The sequence below is a fragment of the Mobula birostris genome, chromosome 27 (assembly GCF_030028105.1).
Source record: "Mobula birostris isolate sMobBir1 chromosome 27, sMobBir1.hap1, whole genome shotgun sequence".
NCBI classification, from domain to species: Eukaryota; Metazoa; Chordata; class Chondrichthyes; order Myliobatiformes; family Myliobatidae; genus Mobula; species Mobula birostris.
In genome coordinates, this window is record NC_092396.1 from 14,024,844 (window position 1) to 14,045,223 (window position 20,380).

General features: G+C 40.0%; 1 protein-coding gene across 7 annotated transcripts in view; it reads left to right on the top strand.

Annotated features, from left to right (window-relative positions):
- Positions 1-20,380, top strand: part of tp73 (tumor protein p73) — a 213,708-nt gene that overhangs the window by 49,709 nt on the left and 143,619 nt on the right. Inside the window, exon 1 of one of the 7 annotated variants that reach the window (XM_072244919.1) lies at positions 12,136-12,211. The exons of 5 other annotated variants lie outside the window; for them this stretch is intronic. The gene's annotated coding sequence lies outside the window, so the exon portion shown is untranslated. Of the gene's footprint in view, positions 1-12,135; positions 12,212-12,592; positions 12,706-20,380 lie in introns of those variants that run through there. One more of the 7 variants, XM_072244920.1, reaches the window with a different exon arrangement.

Consider the following 20,380-nt stretch of genomic DNA (forward strand, 5'->3'; position numbering starts at 1 on the left):
TTTAAGAAGTTGTATAAAGCAGTAAAGGAGGGGAAAGTCCTGATAATAAAGACTGGAATTAGAACAGTAATATTTTGCCCATAATTCTTTACAACATAGAAAGAGGACATTTGGCCCATTAAGTTTATTCAGACTTCAAGAGCATCTTCAACAGTTCCATTATCTTAATTCTTTCTCTAATCTCTAATGATATCACCCAAGTGCAATGCAACAAGTTAACATAGAACATGAAACAGTAACGCACAAGCACAGACCCTTCAGCCCATAATGACCCCTAATTAAACTAATCCCTTCATCCTGCACATAGTCCATATCCCTCCATTTTATACATATACATGTGCCTATCTCAGTCTCTTAATTGCCTCTATTGCTTCTAGCTTCACAATTATCCCTGGCAGCACATTCTAGACTCTCATTGCACACTATATTCAAAAAAAACTTGTTCCACACATCTCCTTTGAGCTTTCCCCCCTCTCTCACCTCAAATACATGCCCTCTGGTATTAAATATTTTGACCCTGGGTATAAAAGATACCATCTATCTTCTCTATCTATGTCTCTCATAATTTTATAAACTGTTATCAGCTTTCCCTTCAATCTCTGCTACTCTGGAGAAAACAGTCCTAGTTTCTCCAACCTTGCCTTATAGTATATGCCCTCAAACACAAACAGTTTCCTGATGATCTCTTTTGCTCCTTTTTCTCATCAATCATCACATCTTTGGAATGTGGAGGACACTTAGGGAAACCCATATGGTCGCCATGCAATGTCCAAACAGGCAGCACCTAAAGTGAAGAATGAAGTCAGGTCACTGGAGTGGAATGTCAGGTTTGAACTGCTTTGCTGCTGAAAAATATATCAGTCACAAAATTAATTTGGTTAGAGGCAAGAGAAGAGACAAAAAAAAACACTGTGGTATTAATGAGAGAAAATCTGCAGGTGCTGGAAATTCAGTCCTGTTGAAGAGTTTCAGCCCGAAATGTCAACTATACTTTTTCTCCATAGATGCTGCCTGGCCTGCTGAATTCCTCTAGCATTTTGTGTGTGTTGCTCCAATTTCCAGCATCTTCAGATTTTCTGTGTAGTCATTTATATATATTGTTCGTCCATCGTCGACATCAATGAAGACCTCGACACCAGATGGTGTTGAGACTAGCGGTGATTTGAATTTAAGTGAGGGGGAGTTGCGCAGCGTCAGCCTCACTCTCTTCCCAATTCCCAACTGGATCCAGTGGGAAGACAGAGTTGAGATGGCTGGAGATGGGACTAGGCGCAGTGGATAACCAGGACGTCTTCTGTGTCTTGTCCTGCTCTACGCGTTCCACGACGCTTGCAGAGACCGCCTTCTTGACCGTTGGGCCTTCCATTGGTCTCATCCACTCAATCTGTCGGAGTCTGTCTTCACATGCTGGGATAGACAACACCCTATCTCACCGAGGGTTTGAGACCCATTGGCTACCCTCACCTGGTTTAGCCGGCTTGTTGAAGCCGTTGCCTGGGGTGTGGCCGCTGTTGCATGCAAACAGCTATGGGGAGCCACAGGTGAGAGCTGAGTGCCAGGTGGGGACCAAAGGTGGACTAACCACCTTGAAAAGGACGCGACATGTTCCCCCACCAGAGGTGCTACCCCTCCCTGACACCCCATACGCCCCATTAATAGGCTCTGGAACAATACCAGTAGTTTTAGATAAAATAGAAACATGCCAATTAGATGTTATAATCTATTACAGTAATCCTGGAGGACTTCAGTCTTCATGTAGACCATGTATACCAAGTATGTAATAATATTGCACATGATGAATTTGTGTAAAATATATAATGCCAAATACTAGAAGGGTGCAAGTCCCATTTTGAAGAAAAGTCCCATTTAAGAAATGTTATTCAGCCGCAACCTTAAATGGCAGCAATCCATCTGTGAAGGTATTCCTGCATTCTTGTCAGATAGTGTATTGCGGCATTCAATTAATTGGTAATAAAAGATCTGTGATATATTTACAAGCCAGGATGCAGTGGAATTTGCAAGTAGTGTACCACTTGTCTGAAGCATTTACCTTCAAAACAGAATAGATTTCAGGTCTAGGATATGCTGTCAAAGGGCCTTCAATGTGTTATTGCAATGCATTTCATAGACAAAAATCACTGCAGCAATGATATTGGTAGAGTAATAAGTCAAGTGCCATTCAAATAGGACATTTTGTCCCAAATGGTATTGAGCTTCTTGAGCTTTATTGAAGTTATACACATCCGAGCAAGTTAAAAATATTCTGCTCTGCTTCTGAGGTGCCATTGGATTGTAGGAAGACTAGAACTAATTATTCACCGTAGAATATCCGCCTGCTTATTGCTTCTTGCTCTTTTTTAAGATTCTGTTCAATTATAACATACAAGCACCTTTGCTCCATCTGCAAAAAGCGGGAATCTCCATAGCTAAATATTTAAATTCCAACCCTCATTCCCATATTCTCATTTTGACATGTTCATCCATGGCCTCCTCTATTGCCACAATGAGGCCACTCTCAGGTTGGAGATCTGGATAGCTTCCAACCTGATGGCATGACCATCGATTTCTCTAACTTCTAATAATATCCTCCCTCCTTTTTCCCTCTTCTTTATTCCCCACTATGGCCTCCCTCTTACCTCTTCTCTTCTCCTCACTTGCTGATCACCTCCTCCTGGTATTCCTCCTCTTTCCCTTTCTCCCATGGTCAACTCTCCTCTCCTATCAGATTCCTTCTTCTCCAGCCCTTTTTCCACCTATCACTTTTCAGCTTCTCACCTCATCCCCTCTTCTCCCCCCTGCCCTCACCTGGCTTCATCTATCACCTTCTAGGTTGTGGTCCTTCCCCTCCCCCAACCTCTTTCTGGCTTCTTCCCCTTCTTTTCCAGTCCTGATGAAGGGCCAAATATATTGACTATTTACTCATTTCCACAGATGTGGCCTGATCTGCTGAGTTCCACCCGCATTTTGTGTGTGTTGCTCTGCACGTAAATAACGACTTTATGTAATAATATTGATGGGAAGATGTTCAACTCTTTATTTTTGTAGTTGACACAAATACTTGGAACTTCCCATACTCTTCAATCTCGTTAAGAAGTTGCAAGCAAAAATGAATACTGTACAATCATCAGTGAACATTCTCACTTTGTTTTTTTTATAAAGGGAAGAAGATGAAGCAATCAAAGATACCTGGGTCTTGGACACACATTTCTAAAACAACAAGGAGCCAACTTGGGAACAGACTATTTTAAATGTAGTATTGTGTAAAAGGACTGGGTTAATTAATAATTCAATGGTAAAGGAGCCACTGGGGAAAGTGATTATAATAGAATATTACACTGTTTTTAGGTGATGTAGCTGAGAATAACAGTAAGCCCTTAATTTTATATGTTACTTTTTGTAGATTTAACAAGGTAAATTAAGAAATGAAACTAAATTAAAATTCATTACTATTAATGGTCTATGTTAGAGGTTAGGGTTTTTGAAATGTATAACTTGCAACAAATTTAAATTCTGGGGGGAAATAAGATTCCATGGCAGGGTTTCCAACCTGGGGTCCACGAGCCCCTCAGATAATGGTAGGGGCCCATGGCATAAAAAATGTTGTGAAACCCTGTTCCATGGGAAGGTGAGCATTTTAGATCAGAAAATCAGACTGATAAGGTTGCTGAGAGATTTGCTTTATTGACCTTCTGTTCAAAGTATGCACAGAATGCATTGAGCTCATGGTTGCCTTTTTGCTAGTGATATTGCTCATTTTCATTTTGCCTGTTGCCGCATGCAAGCCTTGCCACAACTGACGACTGGTCCAGGGTTGTATTTTGGTCTGATGATGCCACTTGGTATCACTGATAGCTTTACGAAGATCATAGTTAGTTTTTCCATTGGTTGTTTTAGTGACAGCATGTTGTGGGATAGTTAGCTGTACATGTTTATGAAACTGTTTCAAGCAAAGTCTAAAATCAAGTCATGGCTTATATAAAGTGCATTTCCTTGAGTAAGGGAGATTTGAGTGATCAAGATACCTGAAGTATTGAATGGATGTGACAAGGTAGATCAGAAAACTTATTTCCTTTGGTTGGGGAATCAAAGGGACATGTTCTTCAACTTAGATATAGGACATTTAAGAGTGAGTTCTGGATTTTTTTCACATTTTGATTGCAGGATATCTAGAATTCTTGTCCCCAATGTAAGCTAGAGCAGGGGTCCCCAACCTTTTGCACACCGCAGCCCGGTGGTTGGGGACCACTGAGCTAGAGCTTTGAAGACTGGTGTAATGAAGTTTTCCTAGGAAAGGATATCAATTTCCTTGTTAAAGCTGCAGCTTTTATTACTCTATGTTAAGGCGTTGGAGCTGGAACTAGATGATTTGAGATCCAGAGAGGGTGACAGATAGGACATATAGAGAAGTAGTAACACCCAAGATGATGGTCAGGAAGGGAAAAAGGGTTAAACTGGCAGTACAGAGTACCCAAATGCCCATTCCCCTCAATAACTGGAATACCACTTGGGATACAGTTGGAGGGATGACCTAGCAGAGGGCAATCACAGCAGTCAGGATTCTGGAACTTAGTCTGGCTCTGAGACTAAGGAGAGAAGGTAATGAAGAGGCAAGCTCTGGTGATGAGGGATTAATTGGTTAGGGGAGCCAAAGGAGGTTCTGTCGATGAGAATGAGATTCCTGGATGGTACGTTTTGTCCTGGATGCCAGGATCCAGGATAACTCAGATCAAGTCCTCAGCATTCTTAAGTAGGAGGGTGAACAGCCAGAAGTCATGGTCCATATAGGTATCAATGACATAAGTAGGAAGAGTGATGAGGTTCTGCAAAGAGGGTTAAGGGAGTTAGGTGCTAAATTAAAGGGCAGGACCACCGGGGTTGTGATCTCAGGATCGCTACCCATGCCACATGCTACTCAGGCCAGAAATAGGAAGATCATACAATTTAACATGTGTCTAAGGAGTTGATGTAGGAGAAAGAGCATCAGATTTTTGGATACTTGGGCACTCTTCCAGGGGAGGTGGGATGGTTTGTTTCTGAACTGGGAAGGGACTAATAGCCTAGCAGGAAGGTTTGTTAGTGTTACATATGTGGAGTTTAAACTAGAGTTGCAGGAGAATCAGAATGCCAGAACAGGTAGGGAGACAGATGTTGTTAAAATCTCAGACAAAGTCAAAGTCAAAAAGTTGAGCATGGTGTGAATAATGTCCTTAGCTGTATATATTTCAATGAAAGAAGTATCGTTGGAAAGGCAGATAGGCACAGAGCTGGATCAACACCTGGAATTATGATATTGTAGCCATTAGTGAAACTTGGTTGCAGGAGGGGCAAGACTGGCAGCTCAATGTTCCAGGGTCCTGTTGTTTTAGAAACGACAGAGCAGAGGGATTAAGGGAGGAGGGGTGGAGTTACTAGGCAGGAAAATGACACGGCAGTGCTCAATCAGGACAAACTAGAGAACTTGTCTAGTGAGGTGTTATGGGTGGAACTGAGTAATATGAAAGGTATAACACACAAAATGTTGGAGGAACTGAGCAAGTCAGGCAGCATCTGAATACTGAAGGAACTTCATCCGAAACATCAACTGTTTATTCATTTCCATAGATGCTGCCTAACCTGCTGAGTTCCTTCAGAATTTTGTGTGTTTTGCCTTGGATATCCAGCATTTGCAGATCTTCTCGTGCATGACCATGTTAATGTGGCTATATTACAGAACACCCAACAATCTGAGAGACTTAGAGGACTCCCAGAATGTAAAAAGACTAGCTGGGATAGAGTTTGTCAAATGTGTTCAGGGAAGATTTCTTAATCAGTACATAGAAGTCCCAATGACAGAGTATACTATACTTGATCTGCCCTTAGGGAATGTGACAGGGCAGGTGACTGAAATTTGTGTAGATGAATAATTTGCATCTAGTGATCACAATGCCATTTGTTTCAAAGTAAGTATGAAAAAAGATAGGTCTGGTCCACGGGTTAAGATTCAAAATTGGAGAAAGACTAATTTTTATGGTATCACAAACACGAGGAAATCTGCAGATGCTGGGAATTCAATCAACACACACAAAACGCTGGTGGAATGCAGCAGGCCAGGCAGCATCTATAGGAAGAGGTATCAGAAAGGATTTGGTAAGTGTGGATTGGGACAGGCTGTTTTCTGGCAAAGATGTACTTATGAAATTTTGAGAGTACAAAGTTTGTATGTGCATGTCAAAATAAAAGGAAAGGATAACAGGTGTAGGGAATCTTGGTCTCAAGGGATATTGAGGCCCAGGTTAAGAAAAAAAAGGAAGTGCATTACCAGTTATAGGCAGCTAAGAACAAATGGGGTGCTTATGGAGTAGAAGAAATTCAAGAGAATACAGGAAGAAAATCAGGAGGGCTAAAAGAAGACATAAGGTAGCTTTAGCAGACAAGGTAAAGGAGAATCCTAAGGGATATGTTAAGAGCTAAAGGACTGCAAGGGACAAAATTAGCCCACTGGAAGATCAGAATGGTATTCCATGCGTGGAGCCAAAAGAGATGGGGAGATCTTAAATACTTATTTTTGCATAAGACTGACACATGTAGGTAAGGCAAAAGGGTGTCAACTTCATGTACTCTATACAGATTATAGAGAAGGAGATGTTTGCTGTCTTGAGGCAAATTTGAGTTGATAAATCCCCAGGACCTGACAAGGTGTTCCCTCAGATCTTGGAGAAGCAGGTGCAGAAATTGTAGGGCCCTGGCAGAGATATTTAAATCATCCTTAGCAACAGGTGAGGTGCCAGAGGATTGAGGATAGCCAAAATTGTTCTGCTGTTTAAGAAAGGCTCTAAAAGTAAACCAGGAAATTATAGCTCGGTGAGCCTGATATCAGTAGTGGGAAAGTTATTGGAAGGTATTCTAAGGGTCCGGACATGTGAGTATTTGGATAGACATGGACTGATTAAGGATAGTCAGCGTGGCTTCATGTGCGGTAGGTCATGTCAAACCAATCGAGGAAGTTACCAGGAAAGTTGATGAAGGCAAGGCAGAGGATGTTGTCTACATGGACTTTAGAATCAGAATCAGATTTAATATCACCGGCATATGTAATGAAACTTGTTAACTTTACTACAGCAGTACAATGCAATACATGATAAATATAGAGGAAAAAACGGAGTTACATTAAGTATATATATGTCTATTAAATAGTTAAGTTAAAATAAGCAGTGCAAAATAACAGAAATAAAAAGCAGTGAGGTAGTGTTCATGGGTTCAATGTCCATTTAGAAATCGGATGGCAGAGGGGAAGGAGCTGTTCCTGAATCACTGAGTGTGCACCTTCAGGCTTCTGTACCTCCTACCCAAAGGTAACGGTGTAAAGGGGGCATATCCTGGGTGGTGGGGATCCTTCATGATGGACACCGCCTTCCTAAGGCACTGCTCCTTGAAGATGTCTTGGATATTACAGAGACTACTACCCATGATGGAGCTAACTAATTTTACATGTTTTTGCAACTTATTTCAACCTTGTGCAGTAGCTCCCTCTCACTCCCATACCAGATGGTGATGCAGCCAGTCAAAATGCTCTCCACAGTACATCTATAAAAGTTTTTGAGTGCATTTGTTGACATACCAAATCTCTTCAAATTCCTAATGAAGTACAGTCGCTGTCTTGCCTTCTTTATATCTGCATCGATATGTTGGGGCCAGGTTAGATCCTCAGAGAACTTGACACCCAGGAACTTGAAACTGCTCACTCTCTCCACTTCTGATCCCTCTGAGGATTGCTATGTGTTCCTTCATCTTACCCTTCCTGAAGTCCACAATCAGCTCTTTTTTTTTGGTGTGTGCCTGCGTGCGTGCGAGTCTGTGCGTGTGTGTGTGTGTGTGTGTGTGTGTGTGTGTGCACGGATGGAAAGCGTACTCGGGAGCGGACCCAACTGGTTTCGAACCCGGGAACCTCCGCTCCTGGGTCGGCGCCGATGTCATTGCACCACCAGCCGGCCCCGCAATCAGCTCTTTTGCTTACTAATGTTGAGTGCCAGGTTGTTGCTGCAACACTACTCCACTAGTTGGCATATCTCACTCCTGTACGCTCTCTCGCCACCATCTGTGATTCTGCCAACAATGGTTGTATCATTAGCAAATTTATAGATGGTATTTGAGCTATGCCTAGCCACACAGTCATCAGTATAGAGAGAGTAGAGCAGTGAGCTAAGCACGTATTCCTGTGGAGCGCCAGTCTTAATTGTCAGCAAGGTGGAGATGTTATTTCCAATCCACACAGATTGTGGTCTTCTGATCCAGTTGCAGAGGGAGATACAGAGGCCTAGGTTCTGTAGCTTTTTGATCAGGACTTTAGGAATGATGGTGTTAAGCATTGAGTTATAGTCAATAAACAACATTCTGACATAGGTATTTTCATTGTCCAGGTGATCCAAGGCTGCAAGGAGAGCTATTGAGATTGTGTCTGCTGTAGACCTTTTGTGGCAATACGCAGGTTGCAGCGGGTCCAGGTCCTCCCTGAGACAGGTGTTGATTCTAGTCATGACTAACCTCAAAGCATTTCATCACTGTAGATGTGAGTGCTTCTGCACAATAGTCATTGAGTTAGCTCACACTGCCCTTCTTGGGCAACGGTATAATTGTTGTCCTTTTTGAAGCAGGTGGGAACTTCTGACTGTAGCATTTAGAGATTGAAAATGTCTTTGAGTACTCCTGCCAGTTGGTTGGCATAGGTTTTCAGAGCCTTACCAAGTACTCCATCGGGCTCTGCTGCTTTACGAGTGTTCAACCTCTTGAAGGCTTGACATGGGCTTCCGAAACAGAGATCAAAGGGTCATCAGATGCTGCAGGGATCCTCATAGTTGTGGTTTTATTCTCCCTTTCAAAGCCAGCATAAAATGTGTTGAGCTCTTCTAGTGGTGAAGCATCGCTGCCATTCATGATGTTGGGTTTTGCTTTGTAGGAAGTAATGGCCTGTAAATCGGATGTCGCCTCCAACCTCTCCTGGAATTTAGCAAGGCATTTGACAAGGTCCCGCATGGGAGGTTGGAAAAGAAGGTTCAGTCACTTGGCATTCAAGATGGATGTCTCTCTGACTGGTGGCCTGTGACAAGTGGAGTGCTGCAGGGATCAGTGCTGGGTCTATTGTTGTTTGTCATCTTTATCAACAATCCAGATGACAATGTGGTTAACTGGATCAGCAAATTTGTGGATGACACCAAGATTTGGGGTGTAGTGGACAGCGAGGAAGACTATCAATTGCTAGCAGGGGGATCTGGACCAGCTGGAAAAATTGGCTGAAAATGGCAGATGGAATTGTGAGGTATTGCACTTTGAGTGGACCAACCAGGATACTGTGAGAGGTAGGGCACTGAAGAGTGTGGTAGAACAAAGGGATCTAGGAATACATGTCCATAATTCTTTGAAAGTAGCGTCATAGGTTGATCAGGTCATAAAGAAAGCTTTTGGCACATTGGTTTGCAGCTTCAAGTTCCTGGGTGTCAAGATCTCTGAGGACCTAACCTGGTCCAACATGTTGATACAGTTATAAAGAAGGCAAGACAGTGACTATACTTCATTAGGACTTTGAAGAGATTTGGTATGTCAACAAATACACTCAAAAACTTATATAGATGTACCGTGAAGAGTATTCTGACAGGCTGCATCACTGTCTGGTATGTGGGGGGGTGTGCTTCTGCATAGGATCGAAAGCAGTTGCAGAGGGTTGTAAATTTAGTCAGATCCATCTTGGGTACTAGCCTACAAAGTACCCAGGATATCTTCAAGGAGCAGTGTCTCAGAAAGGCAGCGTCCATTATTAAGGACCTCCAACACCCAGGGCATGCCCTTTTCTCACTGTTACCATAAGGTAGGAGGAACAGAAGTCTGAAAACACACACTCAGTGATTCAGGAACAGCTTCTTCCCTCCTTCCAACCGATTCCTAAATGGACATTGAACCCGTGAACACCACCCCACTTTTTAAATATGTATTATTTCTGTTTTTTGCATGATTTCAATCTATTCAATATGCATATACTGTAATTGATTTATTTATTTATCTTTTTTCTTTTTTATTATGTATTGCATTGAACTGTTGCTGCTAAGTTAATAAATTTCACGTCACATGCTGGTGATAATAAACCTGATTCTGAATTCTTTATCAAAATATTGAGTACAGGAGATGGGATGTTATGTTGAAGATGTGTAAGATATTGGTGAGGCCTAATTTGGAATATTGTGTGCAGTTTTGGTCACCTACTTACAGGAAAGATGTAAATAAGATTGAAAGCATACAGAATAGACTTACAAGAATTTTGCCAGGTCTGGAGGACTTGAGTTATGAGGAAAGATTGAATAGGTAAGGACTTTATTCTTTGGAACATAGAAGATTGAGAGGAGATTGATAGAGGTGTACAAAATTATGAGGTGGATAGATAGGGTAAGTGCAAGCAGGCTTTTTCCATGGAGGTTGGGTGGGACTACAAACAGAGGTCATTCGTTAAGGGTGACAGATGAAAAGTTTAAAAGGGATATTAAGGTGAACTTCTTCACTCAGAGGGTCATGGGGGTATGGAATGAGCTGCCAACGCAAGTGGTGCATGCAAGCTCGATTTTGATGTTTCTGAAAAGTTTGGATAGGCACGTGGATAGTAGGAGTATGGAGAGCTATGGTTCTGGTGCAGCTTGATGGGAATAGGCAGTTTAAATAGTTTGGCTTAGATTAGATGTGCCAAAGGGCCTGCCTGTTCCTGTGCTGTGTTTCTATGACTCTAAAAGATAATGTGCAAGAAAATTATGGTCCAAATCTGTCATTTTTTTTGTTGAGCAGAAACAAAGCTGTAGGGCATATTGGCCTAGTCATATCATAAACATTTCTTTGTTCTAATTCTTAATGCTAACCAGAATTAAAAGTCTAGTAACTGTTTAAGCTTGGCATAACACAGAAAAATGTCAGAAATGCAGAGCAGCACACATGAAATGCAAAGAACTGAGATGGTTGAGTTAGACAGTCCAGACTTCTGAAACAGCTGCGATATTGGTTAATACACTCAACATGCTGGAGAAACTCAGTGAGCCGGATGAAGGGTCTCAGCCTGACACATCATCATTCTTTTTCTCTTTTTCATAGGTGCTGCCTGACCTGCTGAGCTCCTCCAGCGTTTTATGTGTGTTACTGTGGATTTCCAGCATCTCCAGAGTTTCTTGTGTTTGAGCTAAATTAGTCATATCAAATGATCTTACTGCAGTAGTTTCCACTTGATAAGTGTATACAAGCTCCTTCCTCTTATCCCAGTTACCTCAATTTCTACATTTCTTAAAGCCTTAACTTGGCCTTATGGTTTAGCATCATGAACAATTGGTGCATATAATGGAATCTGAGGAGTGAATGGTGCTTGTGCATTTTCAACCATGCAGAACATCACATTTCAGGTAAAACTGTGGAATGGGTTCCTTCTGGGAGTAGATAACATTGATGCATTCAAATTGAAATTAGATTACTTTCAGGAAAGCCATATTCTGGGATTGAATATGTGAGTAAGTCTGGATAAATGTAGCATGCTCTGCCTCTATCATAGATGAATTATTAGAGTTTGGTTTCTGGTATTATATCTTTACTCCTATCACTGTTACATATTTTCTTAAATGGATTTCTGTACTCTGGATAGACTTTAGATTTTAAGCTACCATGAGCCCAGTCCTGTTCTCTTCAGATGTCCATACATATACTTCTTGTGGGAATTACTGGATAGCAATGTGCATCAGGAATCAGATTAGATTTTTTCTTCTTTGCATATTTAAAGGACAAGGAAGCCATTTGTAAAGTTCTGGCTGAGATCAACAAATCAGAAACAAAAGTAGTCCATAGAACTCTTTAAGTAACTGAGGCATTGGGGAAAACTGCTACACAGCGTAAAATTCTTTTTGTATAACAGAGAGTGACATCATTGAGTTACAAGTGTTATTGTCCCATTCTCCTTTAAATCAGGCTTGTCTGTTACTGGCCCAATTGACTTATTTGTGAATGCCTTTCTCACCAAGTTTGCAGTCTCCGCCCAATGCCCAGCCTCCATGCCTAGAAAAGTCTCTGCTACACTTTCATCTAATCTTCCTCGGCACCAGATGCCATCACCATGGCGACAGGGACGCTACATGCTGAGCTGCAGTAAATAATGTGGTTTCATAATAGCAGGCCACTCCTGCTCACCAGATCCCTGTGGAGTTTTAAAAAAAATCTTCAGGTACAGTAACAAGCAAATGAAGCGCTTTTTAAACGTTAACGTGCTGGTGCTCTCTGAAACCGAGGGGTGGAAACGTGCAGATAAGTTGTGCGGGGGAGGTTATTTAGAACTTCAGGAGCTGGGCTATTGTACTTCACTCAGAGCTTTGTCTTAAGTCTCTAGAATTCTGAAAAGAAGTTAACCCTTTGTGTGTGGATTCTGTACAAAATAGATTTGGCTGAAGCAGTTCTTATTATAAATATTTCGTTTATGTATCCCGTTGACACAGTTGTCAAGTATAAACTTGGAGAGCCGTTCTGCCAAATACACCAAGTTAGTGAAAACTCTGCTGAATTAGCAATCTCAGCTCACGTGCCAGTATGACTGAAAAAAGGAAATACATTCAGGTTCATACTCATTCTCGGGATCCAGTGATTCATGGCTGCAATATTGACAGTTGAGAAGCGGCTCTGAAGGTGTGCATGAAGAAATGACGGTTGGCTCCCAATCTTCAGGTTTGTCTGCAAGGTGGAAGAGGGCACTTGGTTCTTAGAACTCAGTCACAACAAGACTGACTACTTACTGAAAAGGAGAAATGTTCAGAAGGAAAAGTGACCATTTTGCTTTGAGAACTTTTCCTTACACTCCATTTAAAGCATCTGATTTCTCCTTTTTAAAATGCTATCTTATGAAATTGTACATGATTTATCTTGTAAGCTATTTCAAAACATTTGAAACTTGACATGTTCTGTCTGAACATGTTAAACCTTGAGATTGAATGCTTAATCAAATGTCCCTTCTCTGGAATAACTGCATTTGCAATCATAATTTACTTAATGCATACAGATTATAACCCCAAATGGATTATTTAAAAGTTGATTATTTCATTATTGTCTGATTTTTGTGACAATTGACAATTAGTCTTTTTACTTTTAATCATGATTAACATTTGAATCAGAATCAGGTTTAATATCACTGACATGTGAAATTTTGTTTTCTGTGGCAGCAGTATAGTGCAATACATTATACTATAACTTACAATAAGAAAACATATATACATAGTGCAAGAAGATTAAAAATAGTGAGGTAGTGTTCATAGGTTGGTTCATTGTTCATTCCAAAATCTATGGCAGAGAGGAGGAAGTTGTTCCTGAAACATTCCTAAATCATTTGGAGATTCTTCCAAATAAATCTTAAGCATTCTTAATCATCTTCAAGTATTATGGATATTTGTGGACTTCCTGGAAGTATTTTCATATAGATTTCACTTGATTATTCGGTAAAGCTCAAAATTCTTTTGTGTCTGTTTGGAAGCTCCGGATTGAAAAATGATGTCCCAAAATAATAGGAAGAACATTTTACTGCCGGGTATTATCACTTGAATAGATTAAATTGTTCCTATTAATATGTGTTGGTGTAATTACAGCTATTCAAATGAGTTTATTTATTTTTCTTTTATTTGATTGTAAAGCCAAATTACTGTATGCCTGAAGCTAGTATTAATAACTTGGTCAGAGAATCATAAAGATTTGAATTTATGCAAATAGTCTTCATTCATATTGCCCTGTTTTTACTAAGAGAAGTTTCTGTGGTTTGTTTCCTTTGCTCTTTAACCAGACTATTTACTAAGGAAAGCTGGAAACACTTGGCAGGCAGTATCTGTGGAAAGAAATACAATGTTCATGCTTCAGGCTGCCTGACCTATTACCAGCATTTTCTGTTATTAATTTACTAAATTATCTTTGTTTACCAGTCACTAGGTTTTACTCTGGGTCACACCTCCAATTCATTGGTTAACAGAATGTTGGCAATAAGTACTCTGAAAATTAAACTTCTCCTTTTGATATTGTTGACTTGATCTTTTTTGCTTTTAAATGCATTTTCTAAAGTAGCTTCTGCAGGGAACATTGGATCCTACTGATACACCTTTCTATGTATAAGGTTTATGCATTTAATATTACACAGTGCCTTTATTTCCCTATTGCTACAGCCAGCAAAACTCTGCCTGCCATGTTAAATGCTGCTGGATTCAAGCATTGGAATTGGTTCTGGAGCAAGAATGACAACAGTGCAATCTTGCCTCCACCAGCCTGAAAACCATCTGAAGCCTATACCAGGAAAATGCCAATGGTTCTGTGGCAAAAGAAACTACTGCCCTTACTAAGATGACAGCATTTCTGCTCCAACTATTGGCACTTTCTTCCCAGAACCAGCTAACCCAGAATGCTGCTGTTGATTGCTGAGATGATGCAGCCCTTAGTTGGTCCATAAGTCTCTCATTTGATCTTCATAGTTTGTTGACCCTCGCCGTTGCAAAAGGTCAGCCTTTCCCTGACTTGCTGCATGCAAATACAGGGCAACACTGCTTAGAGGAAACCCTCTTGAGAAGCACAGGAGTAAATAGTAAATATTTATAATTGTGACGTCTATTAGTTTAATTACACTACAGATTAAAACTGATTTGTTTTATAAATTTTGTTATTGTGAAATCTAGACCATTAATGGTTTTTGCTGCAGGCATCATGAGGGTGAGCAATAAAATAGAAAGCACAATGTGGAATATGCAGTTTTATGCGCATTATAATTTACCTTGTGACAGTGCTGAGGACTACCAGACTCAAAAACGGTTACTTTCCCCAAGCAGTAAGGCTGATCAACACCTCCACCACTACTTTATTATTTCCCATCAGTCACCTAACATACAGCCTAGCATCACTTTTTGTACATACAATCAATCAATGTTTGTATGTTATTTTATGTATCTATATTTAATCACAAACAAGAGAAAATCTGCGGATGCTGGAAATCCAAGCAACACACACACAATGCTGAAGGAACTCAGCAGACCAGGCAGCATCTATGCAAAAGAGGACGTTTCGGCAGGACTGGAGAAAAAAAGATGAGGAATCAGAATTAAAAGGTGGGGGGAGGGGAGGGTGAAGCACAAAGTGATAGGTGGAACCGGGAGGGGTGAAATAAAGAGCTGGGAAGTTGATTGGTAAATGAGGGAATCTAATAAGAGCGGACAGAAGGCCATGGAAAAAAGAAAGAAGGGTACTCCTCCCCTTTACTTTCTTCCTTGGCCTTCTGGAGCAAATGGTCACTTCAGGTAGCTCTGTAGTGTAATTGGTGAGTCATTCCGTCATCGTGGCTATCCCTCGAGGTTGAGGATGATGGTCTTCATTCTGTTGATCTACTTATGGACTCTCAAGTGGCTTATGAGTCCAATCTTGGCTTTGAAAGTTCTCCTGCATTCAAGACAGGTAGTTCCGGATGGCAGATCGGGCTTTGGTTGTTGCTGCCTCTCTTTCCATTTTCTTCTCTTTTCTTCTAATTCTGCACATCTGTTGGCTTCGAAAGTTTCTGTTCCTTCTCAGATGATGGCTTGCAAGAGTTTCCTGTCCGTGGCATTGGTTTCCCAATTGTCGATGCTACATTTCTTCATGTTGGCTTTTAAGACGTCTTTGAATCTCTTCTGTTGTCTGCCTGTTTTACATTTGCCTTCTTTAAGCTGGGAGTAGAAGATTTGTTTCGGCAGACATTCATCTTTCATCTGAACAACATGACCGCTCCATCTTAGTTGGTTCTTGATGACGTAGGCTTCAATGCTTGTTGTTTTTGCTTCATTTAGCATGCTGACGTTGGTTCTTCTATCTTCCCAGCTGATGTTTAAGATGTTTCGAAGACAGCGTTGATGGAACTTTTCAAGTGCCTTCAGATGTTATCACTGATTTCAACAAGATAGTGTCATCCTCTTCCTGCTCTGAACAATCAAGTGTTTTGACTTTAATTAAAAGATCTTTAATCAAGACCTTTCCTTTCATTCTCCTAGTTGGTGAAAATCACACTAATGCAGTAGAGTGTTCTATCGTTCTTTCCTACGGAAAGAACAATAGGTGCCTAGCTTCAGTGTTTCCTTGATTGATGTAAAAACAACTTGTTTGCATCATTATTATGTGCTCATCATTGGAGAGACACATTGCCAAAATCATCAATGCAAGATTGGTTAAAAGATAATCCGTATGTGGTTAAAGAAAACGGATGTTCGTCCCTGATTGCCATTGTTCCCTAATAATAATGTTCCTCCAAGGTGAAGAATAGTGTAGTGGTATGTGCAGTATCCAGAAATTGAAGTCTTGATGTACTTCCATCTGATTATCAATGGCATTGGACTTGATATACTGCTCCAAACCAAACACTGGAATGTCACCGTGATACCCCTTACCTATCCAAAACTCAGGAGGCCCGAAGTGTGATTTCATTGGGTCTTTTGCATCTCCTCTATTAAGCTAGAGAGCCAATAGTGTTGCAGCACATTCAGAGAAGCTCTTTCTTTGTTGCTTTCTCAGGTGGCAAAATTGTGTGATTAGCTGCAGACAATACCAAAGCAGGGTATCCTTCATAGAGGTAACAGCAGAAAGCTTTGAAATGGAGTGTTGCTGTTACTGATACACACAGACACACACAAACACCAGCATGATTTTCAAACACATCATCACAAAATTCTCTGCCATGTAAAAGAGGAATGTGTATCATTTTAACAAGTTGTGTAAATCAGACTTTCTTATAGGTAATAGCATTCAAACTATTTCTCTAGTAAAGGAGCAAGGTCTGTTGGTTTAAAGTCAAATTAAATTGGTTAGGTCAGGAATGGGTAATGCCAAATATGGCTTTTAAAATATCAAAGATAGTTGCCATATTTTCAGTAGTACACCCTGGTACCAAGGTGGCATAATTCATGCATGTAGTACATGTAACATGCAGCATCTACATTATGCAGTACTGCTGCAGGTTGAAAAGGAGCAGTTTGAATTTAACCCTCTTCCAGATGTCCAAAGGGAGTTAATTAACACTCCTTCCATTCTTTTCACCCTTCTCCACCCTTCTGTTAGAGTAGGTAACAGGAATGGAGAGTTATTTCAGCAGGGTTCTACACTGTGTGTGTAATGTGTGATATATATGTGATAGAATTGAGAGGTTCCCTAGAACAGCAAATAATAAAGGAGTGATTTTTAAAAACGCCTTCAGCAGAAGAAGTTTATTTTTTTTATATAACTTGAAGAGCATCAAGAGTACAAAATAATAACAAATACTACTACTGTTGGAAATATGAAGTAAAAACACAAAAATGTTGGAAATGTTCAGCTGGTCAGCTGCATCAGTTAAGAGATAAAATTAACACCACAAATCAAGTAAACTTAATGCCATTGGTTATTTGAGGCAGCTGCTTACTTGATGCTAGTGTCAGTTGCATGTGTTTGTGTTCAAAAGGAAGTGATTTTTGTCACTGATAGTTGGTGAGAAATAAGCATTAAGACAATTGAAACTATGTTGCTTACCACGGTTTCAAGCATTTCAGGCTTGGAGATGCCAAAAATGGCCAGCTGGGAATGAAAATGAAATAATTTCAGTACTTCATCAAGTTAGGAACTATGAAGAATTTGAAGGTATCTACAATCATCTTGAATGTTACAATGAAAACAAAGACTTAGAGAGAATGCAATAGTTGAAAGCATTGTATGAAGGCTGTATGATCTGTACTAGGTGTCTGTGCTGATTTTGTTTATTTACAATAAATCAAAAGAGCATGCAGTGTACAGTAGATGAATTCCTCTGATAACTATTAGGAACTAGTACAGTTTTATAGTACTGTAGTAGTATTGATAGTTTCTAATTTGTTCTGTATTTCATATAAATACATAATTTGTTACTCGGTTAAACCTTTTTTATACCTTTTTAACTATTTCCATGAAACTAATTGGGGAAGCTGCTTAATTGGGCCAAAATGTACTGATCCCAATGTGTCACAATTAACTGGAATCCATCGTATTATGGAATTATTTGCACAATAGAAATGCATCAGTAGATATCAAAGTAAGGCAGTTAATGACATTTAAACCACTTTGATGTAAAGAATGCCATTAAGTACTCCACACTCATTCTTACTTCATGAGTGTTTCAATGATTACCGTCTTTGAAAGGCATTGAAGGTATTAATTGTGCATTAAGCAGCCACTCTCAAAACAAATTGTAAATGGAGAAGCAGTGTGAAGCTAGCAGTCTAAAATCTGGCTACATCACTGTGTTAATCCACCTTGCTATACAGTGAGGAGAGATTGAGTGAATAGCCAGCTGGTCTCTGGGGAGTGGGGGGGAATGGTGTCAGTTAATTGTATTGTAATGCAGAAAGTGAGTACCAATATGAAAAACTTGTTCCTCCCAGCAGCTAATTCACCATCTGTGTGTTATTCCTGAGCTACTTCATCTAACCTCAACTGAACTCAACTCAGTCATAGAGTAGTAGGTGATCAAAGTCCTGCTTAAGCTCTAGTGCAGGGGTTTCCAGCCTGGGGTCCACAGAATCCAAGTTTAATGGTATTGCTCCATGGCATAAAAAAAGTTGAGAACCCCTGCTCCAGTGGAAAATACAAACATTGGGTCTTTTACAGTGAGAAAGCTATAAGCAACTTGGTCAAAGATGAAGACTATGAATTAATCTTTGAAATCAATGATCTTTCAGAAAGAAAGAAGGTACAAGTGCCCCAGAATTCACACCACCAAGTTCAAAAGCAGTTACTACCCCTCAACCATCAGGCTCTTGACCAAAAAAGGATAACTACACTCATTCTATTTCTGGTGTTCCCACAACCGATGATCTCACTTTTAAGGACTTTTTATCTTGTTAGTTAATGCTCTCGTACTTATTGCTATTTATTTATATTTGCGTTGCCACAGGTTGTTGTTCATTGATCTTATTTACAATTACTGTTCTATAGATTTGCTGAGTATGCCTGCGGGAAAAAGAATCTCAGGGTTGTGTGTGGTGACACGTATGTTCTCTGATAATAAATTTTACTTTGAACTTTAGAAGAAGACAAGATGTTAAATAATTGAAATGAACCAGAAGTATTGACTGTTTCTTTCTTCCATGCTGCTACCTGACCTGCAGATAGTTTTTAGCTTCTGCTTTTGATTTTGATGTCAATTTTGAGGAATGTAGCCTCCTCGTCTGTAGGAAAATTGAAGTTGTGCTTTATTCTCTTTCAGGTGAAAAGTACATGGGGCTTTGCACAGTTAAATACTAATGAAAAGTTCTTTCCCAACGGACTATTTCCACGTTCCCATTCTTTCACTGAATTATTGTTCCAGGACTAAATTCAAGTACTCCCCAAATCACTGGGTTGAATAATGTATTGTTGACCCTTTTTCACTGTTCCCTCTATCACCTTCCCAGGTGTTTAAAGATTTTCTTGATTTCCCTTCCTATTCCTGATGTTCTTAGTCTTTAAATGTGTCTGCAGTACTGGATGGTTTTGTTTTTAATCCAGTCAAGCTCTGTTTTCCTTATTAATAATTCAATAAAAGATTATTTAATTCAGTTGACAGATTATCTGAGGCTTTGTGGACATTGAATCTTTATGACTGTATATATCTTGAATGCTGTTGGAGGTCACAAACATGCCTTTTAGGGAGATCTGCATAATCAAGCCATGTCAAAGTGCTGAAAGATAGTTTGCATCCAGAACATGTTTATTTGAATCTTTGTGAATAAAGGAGAACACCTGCTCTGAGTGCCATGTTGTTAATGAAAAGGTTGTTATTTTTTAATGTTGATTTTTAGTGCTGGTTAAATGGGTGATTAATTCTGAAAATCAGTTAGACATCTCACAATCAGCTGATATATGAGGCATTTACCTTTCTGAGTTTAATTCTTAACTACTACTGCAAGATTATTCTATAGCCATCCTTCTTCCCCTCCAGCCGCATCAAACAACTGCTCTTTAGTAAATCCTGGGGTAGATCATGTCAAATTTTATTTGATTGTGCCAGAGAGGTGCATTGGAATATGTGGCAGAAGAGCATGTGTGCCAGACATGATTCTAGTGTGGTGGAAACTAGCACCTGGGGAATGCAAATCCTTACAAAGTAGGAAGGCACCATAAACACCTAAGGTTAAGGAATAATATTCTCTTTGTTCCATCGTCAAGGAATAATATTCTCTTTGTATTTCTTCTCCTTACAACATTCTACTAGCTACTCATTTTACAGTGGCTGTCAAAGCTCTACAAGTTGCTCTATAAGCTTGCTCTTATGCTGTACTGTCACGTGAAGGATCACTCTAGCATGTGAAAGCTAGGTGGACAATTTTCATTAAGTTGTTCCATTTGCTTGTTGCATGCTGCTATCAGC